The sequence below is a fragment of the Sciurus vulgaris genome (genome assembly GCF_902686455.1).
Source record: "Sciurus vulgaris genome assembly, chromosome: 14".
Taxonomy (NCBI): domain Eukaryota; kingdom Metazoa; phylum Chordata; class Mammalia; order Rodentia; family Sciuridae; genus Sciurus; species Sciurus vulgaris.
In genome coordinates, this window is record NC_136475.1 from 41,649,745 (window position 1) to 41,660,750 (window position 11,006).

General features: G+C 34.1%; 1 pseudogene across 1 annotated transcript in view; it reads right to left on the minus strand.

Annotated features, from left to right (window-relative positions):
• The window catches only part of LOC306643676 (neugrin-like), a 28,692-nt pseudogene extending 19,451 nt beyond the window's left edge, over nt 1-9,241 (minus strand). The window contains exon 1 of the transcript in view: nt 9,216-9,241. The product of the transcript in view is annotated as a neugrin-like (transcript). The remainder of the gene's footprint in view (nt 1-9,215) is intronic.
• Nucleotides 9,242-11,006: the final 1,765 nt, after the last annotated feature.

An 11,006-nucleotide genomic window follows, 5' to 3' on the forward strand; every position in this document is an offset into this window, starting at 1 on the left:
AATTTTTCTCCATTTAGAATGATGTTAGCCATGGGTTTTACATATATAGATTTAAATTGTTGAGGTATATTCCTACTATCCCTAGTTTTTCTTTTGTTTTGAACACAAATATATTCTCAAGTTTAACAAATGCTTTTTCTGTGTCTATTGAGTCTTTAAGTCAATTAATGTGTTGAATTATGTTTATTGATTTCTGTATGTTGAACCAACCTTGCATCCCTGGGATGAAACCCACTTGATCATGGTGCACTATATTTTTAATATATTTTTGTTTGTGATTTGCCAGTATTTTGTTAAGAATTTTTGCATCTATTTTCACCAGGGATATTGGTCTGAAATTTCTTCCCTACTGTGTCTTTGTCTGGTTTTTGTATCAGGGTGATACTAACTCATAAAATGAGTTTGGAAGAGTTCCTCCTTTTCTGTTTCATGGAATATTTTGAGGAGGGTTTGTGTTAGTTCTTCTTTGAAAGTGTTGCAGAACTTGATTGAGAATCTCTGGACCTGGGCTTTTCTTTTTTGGTAGGTTTTAGATGGCATCGTCAGTTTCATTGCTTGATATTGATCTGTTTAAATTTTCTATGTCCTCCTGGTTCTATTTGAGTAGGTCATATGTCTCTAAAAATTTGTCAATGTCTTTGAGATTTTCTGTTTTATTGGAATATAAATTTTCAAAATAGTTTATGATTATCATCTGTATTTCAGCAGTGTCTGTTGTGATATTTTCTTTTTAATCATAAATTTTAGTGATTTGAGTTTTCTCTCATTCTTTGGTAGCCTGGCTAACAATTAAGCAATTTTATTTATTTTTTCAAAGAACCAACTTTTGATTTCATTGATATTTTTTGAATTTTTTGTTTCAAATTCTTTGATTTCAGTTCTAATTTTAATTATTTCCTATATTGTATTGCTTTTGTCACCAATTTGTTGTTCTTTTCTAAGGGCTTTGAGATGTGATATTAGGTCATTTATTTGGTGACTACTTTAATAAATAAGCAATGTAACACACTTTTCTCTTATAATTGCCTTCATAGTGTACCATACATTATGATATGTTGTGTTGCTATTCTCATTTACCTCTAAGTATTTTTTTTATTTCACCCATGAAATTAAAAAAAAAAAAAACTGCTATCCATTGAACATTCAATTGAGTACTTATTAGTCTCCAGGTGTAAGTTTCTATTTTTGATTTTATAATTGATTTCTATTTTCATTCTATTATAGTCTGATAGAATGAAAGGTATTATCTCTGTTTTGAATTTGCTTAAAGTTGTTTTGTGGCCTAAGACATGGTCTATTTTGGAGAAGGACTCATGTGCTTCTGAGAAGAAAGTGTATTCATTCATCAATTGCTGAAATATTCTATATATATCTGTTAAGTATAAATTATTAATTGCATTTTTTAGTTCTCTAGTTTCTTTATTTAGTTTTTGTTTGGAGGATCTATCCAGTGATGAGAGAGGCATGTTAAAATTGCCCACTATTATTGTGTTGTGTTCTATTTGATTCTTGAAATTGAAAAGGGTTTGTTGATGTTCATAGATTCTCCATTGTTTGGGGCATAAATATTATGATTGTTATGTCTTGTTGACATTATATTCTCTTAAGCAATATGAAATGTCCTTCTTTGTCCCATCTGATTAACTTTGGCTTGAAGTTCATTTTACCTGATATGAGGATAGAAACCCCTGCATGTTTATGAGATCCCATGTGAATGATATATTTTCCTATCTTTCATCTTCAGTCTTTGGATGTGTTTGCCTATGATGTGAGTCTCTTGGAGACAACATATTGTTGGGTCTTGATTTTTAATTCAATCTGCCAGTCTATGTCTTTTTATTGATGAGTTTAGTCCATTTACATTCAATGTTATTATTTAGATATGATTTTTATTCCTTGTCATTTTGATTTAGTTTTTTAATTTGAATTAGTTTCTCCTTTGATTCTAGTGTACTTCCTCCATTTTCTGATTTTCACTTTTGTTTTGCAGTTCTTCTTCATGAAGTATTAAGTATGTTATGTAATGTAGGTTGCAAGTTGTGAATTCTTTTAACTTTTGTTTATTGTGGGAGATTTTCTCCATCACCAAATCTTAAGCTTAATTTTGGTGGTATAGTATTCTTGCTTGGCATCCATTTTCCTGTAGAGCATGGTATATTTTATTCCAAGACCTCTTAGCTTTTAGGGTGTTGGTTGAGAAATCAGCTGAGATTTACCTCTCAATGGGACCTGTTGTTTCTCTTTAGCAGCCTTTAAAATTCTATCCTTATTCTGTATGTTAGGCATTTTCAAAACAATGTGCCTTTGTATGGGTCTGTTGTAATTGTATACATTTGGGGTCCAGTAACCTTCCTGTATTTGATTTTCCATTTTATGTTTTATGGTTTTAGGAATTTTCTGATATTTTTTCCACTGAAAAGAATGTGCATTCCTTTCATTTGTGTCTCTGAGCCTTTATCTATCTTAATACATCTTATATTTGGTCTTTTCCTATTATCCCTTATTTCTTGAAATTTCTGTTTATGATCTTTTAACATGTTTTTCTCCATGGTCAACTTTATTTTCAAGATTATATATTTTGTATTCATTGCTTGAAATTATGTCTTCTAAGTGTCTAGTTTGCTGGTGATGCTTTCCATTGAATTTTGAATTTGGTCTATTGATTCCTTCATTTCTATGATTTCCACTTGATTCTTTTCTTCAGAATCTCTCTTTATTGAAGTGACCTTTAACTTTCTGTATTTGCTCTCTGATTTTATTTCTTGCATCATCCTTTACCTTGAAGACCAGCCTAACTATGAACTTTCTACTATTCTCTGTCATTTCTTTCACTGTGGTGTTGATGGATTCTGTATTGTAATATTTTGGTCTTTTGGGGTGGTTTGTTCCAGTCACTTTTCATGTTGTTTATTTGTTTATCCATCTAATAGTATGTCTCTGAGGCAGTAGAGTTTGTACTCTGTGGACTTATGGTGTTCTTTTTTTTTTTTTTTTTTTTCTATTACCTCACAGTTTAGGAGGAGACAAATAGTAAAAACCACTAGTGTAAATAATATACAACATTAAACCAAATATTTACTTCCATGACTTTTACAATGCTAATTTGTCAAAAATAAACAAAAATATATGGTCAGCTATTACCAACATTAAAAACAGTAGGTTTTCAAAATCTTTTTCAATTTTGAATGGTGGACATGGAGAGCAGGAGATATAGTGAGTTAATCATGAGGGAGGAGGAGAGAAAATACAAGTAAAAAAATTAAAGGAAGACTGAAAGAGAACAATAGAGTTTGTCTGTTAGCAGAACAAGAGAAAGAAAGAGAATTATGGGAAACAAAGTGAGAGGAAAAGAAAAATACACATAAAATCAAAATAAAAAACAAAAATAAATAAAAATAAAAGCATTAAAACTACTCTAAGATTTCACTTCACTCCAATCAGAATGGCAATTAACAAGAATACAAGTAACAATAAATGTTGCCCAGGATGCTGGGTGAAAAGGTACACTCATACATTGCTAGTAGGAATGCAAATTGGTGCAACCATTATGGAAAGCAGTATGGAGATTCCTCAGAAAATTTGGAATGGAACCACAATTTGACCCAGTTATCCCACTCCTTGGTTTATACCCAAAAGACTTAAAATCAACATACTACAGTGACACAGTCACATCAATATTTATAGCAGCTCAATTCACAATAGCTAAACTATAGAACCAACCTAGATGACCTTCAACAGATGAATGGGTAAAGAAAATGTGATATATATATATAGTATATATATATGTATGCTGGAATATTACTCAGCTTTGAAGAAGAATGAAATTCTGGCATTTGTTGGTAAATGAATGGAGTTAGAGAATATCATGCTAAGTAAAATAAGTCAAACCCAAAAGACCAAAGACTGAATGTTTTCTCTGATATGCTGATGCTAATTTACAATAATCGGGGGGAGCATAGGGAAGAATAGAGTTACTTTATCTTAGAGAGGAGAGTAGAGGGGAGTGAAGGGAGGGGTAGGCGTATGGGGGAAGGAATGATAGTGAAGTGAACCAGACATTATTACCTCATGTATATATATGACTGCATGACTGATGTGATCTTACAATAGGTATAATCGGAAAAATGAGATTATACTCTATTTATGTATGATCTATCAACTAATTAGAACAAATAAACCTTCAAAAAATTCTAGAAATGAGAAAAAACAAATAGGTATAATTATAAGTTCCATGAAATATTCAGCTTAGAATTAAACATAAAATATGAAAAAAAAATTCTCAATGAAAAGTTAAAGAATTGTTTCTGTTAGAGTTCACAAACTTCTTGACTTCTCTTCTCAGCAGTGGTTTGTTGGGGTGAAGTGTGATATTTGATTCCCTCTCAGGATGGGGACACTGGAGTGTGAAAGGAGATCCTGCAGATAAGGCTTAGCCCTAGGTAATTTCCAGGTTCTTTGTTGAGCAGTGATTGATTTGAAGATTTTAAATCAACACACCTCCAGAGCCTAGCGGTTGGCAGCTCATGCTGGAACCTTAGGTTCCATTCCTGTAGCAGAGGAGTTAATCCTTTCTTCCCTTGGTCACCTGCAGTCTTTGCATTTCCTTGTCTCTTGGGTTCAGCCATCACTCCAGGTGGCACCAGTGATGGCAGTGTTGTCACTGGAGGTCTCTTCCTTATTTTATTTTGTTCAACATCCTGAGTCCCTGATCTACTTTGAATGACCAGTATTAATTCCCAGGAAAGTCCCCTTTTTATTTTTTTTTACCCACCATGCTGAGAAGCTGCTTGTTTGCTTTCTTGGTTATATATGCCTTGGATCAGCCAGGAAAGTGACCTCCTCTATTTCTCCATCTTTTCAGAAACTTTGGCCTTTTAACATGATTGTTTTTCTCTTGAGCCTTTTAAAATTCTATTTGTTCTGTACGTTGGGCATTTTAATTATATGTGTCATGGAGAGGTTCTTTTCTTGATCTTGCCTATCTGGGGTTCTGAATGTCTCTTGTTTCTGGATGTCCATCTCATTGTCAAGGCTGAATTTTTTGTTATTATTTCCCTGAAGAGGCTATTCATGTCATTAGTCTACCTCTGACAAACATCTTCAATTTCAATGATTCTTAAATCTTTTAAAATTCTTTTTAATGTTCTTCCAGAGTTCTTGTATATTCTAGTTATGGTTACTTTTTTTTACGTTAATACTGCCTGAACGTTCAAGGTACCACTTTTTTTTTTCCATCTCTGAAGTTCTGCCTTCAGCATGGTTTACTCTATTAAACTGAAATTTTCATGTTATTATGTTTTTAACTTCTAAGATTTCTGCTTGGTTCTTTTTCAATATCTCTATTGCCTTATTGAAATCTCAAAATATCCTATACTGACTTCCTTATTTCATTTAGTTTTCTGTGTTCTCTTGGAATTCATTGAACATTTTTAATAATCATTCTTTTGAATTATTTATCTGATATTTCATACACTTTAATGTCTTTGGAGTCATTTTCTGATTAATTACAAACTTTAGGAGGTGTTGTGTTACTGTTTTTTCATATTTCTAATGTTCCTGTGCTGGGTTTTATGTATCATATGTGTGGACCTTTTTAAGGCACAGCCTTCTCTTGCCAAAGTGTTCTGTGATATCAGGTAGTTGCAAAAATTTCAACATTTTTCCAAGTGGGTTTTATACCATAGTTTTCCTGCTGATTTTTTGGAGCTAGTTTATTTTGATACTGTGTTTATTGTGTCAAAGTTTGAGGATTTCACTTTCCCTGTAGGCCTCAAAAGAGTGAGATCCTTCATGTAAATCTGGCAATCATGTTGTACACATCAGGGTAAGTGGGGTACACCTATGGTTGCATCAATATGATCTGTCCAGAAAAAACTCCAATTGACATTTCTCCTTCCCCAACACATATTGTGAGTCACTGTCCCCATATGAGAGAACATTTGGCCTTTGGTTTTTGGGCATTGATTTATTTCACTCAGCATGATAGCCTCCAGTTCCATCCATTTACCAGCAAATGACATAATTTAATTCTTCTTTATGATGAAGATTCCATTTTGTATATGTACCATATTTTTCTTTATCCATTTATTTATTAAAAGGCAACTAGGTTGGCTCCATAGCTGAGCTATTGTAAATTGAGCTGCCATGAACATGGATGTGGCTGCATCATTACAGTATACTGATTTTAGGTCCTTTGGGTATGTGCTGAGGAGCAGAATAACTGGGTCAAATGGTGGTTCCATTCCAAGTTTCCTGAGGAATCTCCATACTGCTTTACCAATTTGCAGTACCACCAGCAAAGTGTGAGTGCACCTCCCCCCCACCACATCTTTGCCAACATTTATTGTTACTTGTGTTCTTGACAATTACATTCTGATTGCAGTAAGGTAAAATCTCAGTGTAGTTTTAATTTGCATTTCTTTAATTGATAGTGATATTGAACACTTTTTCATATATTTGTTGATCATTCATATTTCTTCTGTGAAGTGTCTGTTTAGTTCCTGTGCCCATTTATTGATGGGGTTATTATTATTTGGAGTTAAGTTTTTTGAGTTCTTTATATATCCTGGAGATTAGTATTCTGTCTGAGGTGCAGGTAGCAAAGACTTTCTCCACTTCTGTAGGCTCTCTGTTTATGTTCTTGATTATTTCATTTGCTGTGAAGAAATTTTCAGTTTTATACCATCCCATTTATTATTTCTTTATTTTACTTCTTGTGCTTTCAGTGTCTTGTTGAGGAATTCAATAAGTATTTAGGCCCATTTATTCTTCTAGTATGCACAGGGTCCCTGGTCTAATGCCTAGATCCTTAATTTACTTTGAGTCGAGTTTGGTGCAGGGTGAGAGGTAGGGGTCTAATTTCATTTTGCTAATATGGATTTCCAGTTTTCCCAGCAACATTTGTTATCTACATTTTCTAGAAACAGTTTAAAGTGTTTTCAAATATGTATTCTTAAAATAGTATATCATATTTAAATACATTTTAGAAAACTTGTATTTTTGTTATAAATTTTCTTCTCACATCTATTTTTGACTTTTTAAAACTTTTATTAAAATCTTTCTAATGCATAATTATACATAACATTGGAGTTTTTTGACATATACATATATGCATAGAATACAATTTGCTTCTTTTCAATCTCTATTACTTCCATTTTCCTTGCCCTCCCCTCCCCCATTCACCTCCCTCTGCTTTTCTGATCCTCCTTCTATTTATTTATTATTTTTTTGGTGTTTTATAGATATACATAAAGGTGGAATTCACTGTGGTATAGTCTCATGTATACAGGATAATGTGGTAAATTTCATTTCTCAACTTGTTGCCCTTTCCATCCCTACTTCCCCTAATCCTCTTCCTCTATTCCATTGATCTTTTCCATCTTCATGTGATTCTTATCCCCTTTTTTCCCTTCTTACTCTAATTTCTGCATGTGAGAGAAAAAAAAAATTGACTCTTGACTTACTATTTCACTTATCATTATGTTCTCCAGTTATATCCATTTACCAATAAATGTCATATTTTCATTGTTCTCTATGACTGAGTAAAACCCCATTGTAGGTGTATGTATGTGTGTGTGTGTATATACCAAATTTTCTTTTTGTATTCATCTGTTGATAGGCACCTAACCTGGTTCTATAGTGTTGCTATTGTGAATAGTTCTCCTATTCACATAGATGTGCATGTATCACTGTAATATACTGATTTTAGTATTTTTGTATAAATACCAAGGAATGGGGTAGTCGGGTCTTTCATCTGTTGATCCCTTCTTGTTCACATTTTTTAAGTGACCCTTATAAAATTTTTTAATTTTGATAATTTACTCCATTTATGTAAGATGAAATTTTATGTTATTTATAGTACTCTAGTCAAAAACCCAGTTGAAACCTTTTGAACCCCTCATACATGGAATAACACCTGTTTAGCAATTTTTAAAAACACACTGTTTTAGTATATCGTCCCATGGAATTTAAGAAGTTAAGATTACTTGGTTTTATGTTTAAAAGTTAGCATTTTAACCTTGCAAATTAATCAGATGTCTTTGTATCAAACATATCTAAGTAATTTTATACATGTTAAATCTAATTTACTTATTTTACTAAGTAAAATATCAATATTTTAAAATATTGATAATTTACTAAGTAAAATATCAATATTTTACTAACTAAAAATATTTACTAAAATATTTTACTAACTAATATTTACTAAATATTTGCTAAAATATTTTACTAACTAAAATATCAAACAAGTATATAAAGCAACATCTGTCATCATCTTCCTGTTGAAGAAAAGTCCTAGGAAACAATTGGTTAGATATTTTATAGACATCAGCATTTTATAGACCCATTTGGAAACCTATGAGTTATTTTTTTAAAGACATTTTTCCTTTGCTTGCCCAATTTAAATTAAACCCTTTAAAATCATGTGAATTAAACATATTTTGATCCATTTTTTAATTTTTAAATGTATGAGTGCTCATTATATATAAATTTTAACATCATGTACGTGATATTTGGGCACACATATATAGACAGCATGTTATCAGACAACATGATATACACATAACTCAAAGGTAAAGGCCTTTTTGTAGGTGAATTTCCATTGCAATGTAACAGATGTTTTAAAAAACTCCAGTTGAAATAATAAAAATAGGACTGACAAAAAGTAATGTGATGAGCTAATCACCGAACCACCAATGCACCCACATACCCAAACACAATAAGATTAAAAAGCCCTTTTATGGAATGCTGGGGAGAAGTTAAGTCCTCTGGACTTTAATGTAAAGGTCATAACAAGGTCAAATATTCTTTGCTTCTCTATCTCCAGAATATCTTTACTGTCTGTTTTAGAAGTCTCCACTTTAGTTCCCAAGGCTGATAAGACAGCCAAGAAAATAGCTTTGGCTCTAGTCCTCCCTGAGCATTTAGACTACTATTTTGAAATGCTCACTTCCAAAGTTCAGAATCATACAATCTACTTCAGGGAACCAGGGATTATCCTGTAGAACTCTCTTGTAAAAGTTTAGGTGGTCATCATGATTTATCTGAAGACCTTGAGATATCAAAATTATCTTTAAATGAGGCTCCATCTTATCGGGGTTGTTTCCCATGTTGCCAAAATGGGCAGGGGTGGGGGCAGTTGCAGTTTCTTGATCAGTGAGAACCACTGCTGAAATAACACTTCACCCTGGCCAGGGACATTACTGCCAGGTACTTACCTCCAGACCTTAAGAAAATGCCCCATGTTGGGCGTCAACTGTTGCACTGTCCTTGTCTGCAGTGCTGGGGTATCTGGGGCACCACTTGTTACACTATCCTAGTCTGCAACACTGACAACAATAGGAAAAGTATTGTCTCTGTTCACCGAGGTTCTGAGGAGAAGAGCTTTATTTGGGAGAGATGGAACACTCATCACATAGGAAGCTGCTTCTGTCTTTGCTACACATAACACTGCATATAGCAGTTAAGCTAGCCATACATCTTAAAGATTGAGCCTTGCATAAGCAGTTACTAGCCTATTTCTTGGAAGATTATATGTTGGTAACAGAAAGTAAAATATAGCCATGTGAACACAGAAGGTGACAGTTTCACAGACACTGAAGAACCGACTTAACAGACCACAGAGCACAGGAAAAGAGGGATGGGGGTCCCAGTCCCTGAGTGGCCTGAAAGGTGCATGCCACATAGGCCTCCTCCAGGGGATAGCACAGAGTCTTAGTACCTGAGTAGCCTAAAAGGTGTGTTTGTCTCCTGACAGAATATGACATAGGCCTCCTTCTAGGAGAAGGGGCCCACAGCTGTCAACGGATTCTATTACTGTATCTTCTTGGATGTTTGGGGCACTTTCTTCCCTGTTTTCTTCATTTGTTCGTGTGTCTTCCCCTCTAGTAGTGTGGAACCAACAAATTAGTTTCTATCTTATAGACTTATAGTGTCCCTGCAGATTTCCAATACCTTGCCTTTAAGGGGGAGATCAATATTAACAGCACCCAATGCAAACATTATGCAGTCTTAAACCAAATAGCTCCTATTAGGATATTTATAGTTTTGTCACAATAAACAGAAATGGTGTGTTCAATTATTATCTATAATATAAACAGAAGGTTTGTTAATGGGTCTACAGTTTCTAATGGTGGACAAAGAGAGAATGGGGGTGTAGGATAAAATGTTAATGAGGTAGGAGGTAAGATATAGAAGTATTTGATCATAGGAGGGATGAATGAGGAATCTAAAGAAGTTGACTGATTGCAGGAGAAAACAGAGACTGGGGAAACAGATACATAAGAGGAGACTCTAGAGAGTAAAAAATGAAATAAAAGATTATAAAAACAAATAAAAAATAAAAAACTGAATTATAAAATTAAAAATATATAAATATAAAAGTATATATGACAGAACTGTAACATACTAATTAGGCATCACAGTCCTCCTTAGTGTGCTGCATGAAAAGTACTTTGTTTCATAAATGTTTGGGTCGTGAGAGTAGGAAAAGAAAGAGAAAAGAAAAAATCTCAAAGGAAAATTGAATAATTGTTTCTGTTGGAGTTTCTTCTCTGCTTCCCTTTCCATCTGATAGGTGGCATTGTCTGGAGTTTGCTGGTATCTCCACCCCCAGGATGGTGAAGTCTACTAGGTTGGAAGGGTTAGTTTTGGAGGTGGAATTCTTGGAGGTGGGGTACAGCAATTTCTGGTCCCTATTGGAAGACTGCCCCCACCCCCAGGAATCTCTGTTGGGGTTCACTCATGTAATGTAGGAGCCTGGTGTTAGCCCCTTACATCACCTGTAGACCCTACAATTCCTGGTCCCTAGTTCAGTTTTTAAACTGTATCTCTCCTGTCCCCACCCTTTTGATTTCCCAATCAGGAACCTCTCTCTCCAGATGTCGTGAGGGCTGAGTGCCAGGACTGTGTGCCTGTGGTGGAGAGCTGTTCTGTATTGGGCAGATCAGGACCAGGCTTTGAGAGCTGTGGACCAGATTGGTGGCTGGGGGTGGATGGGTTGGAAGACT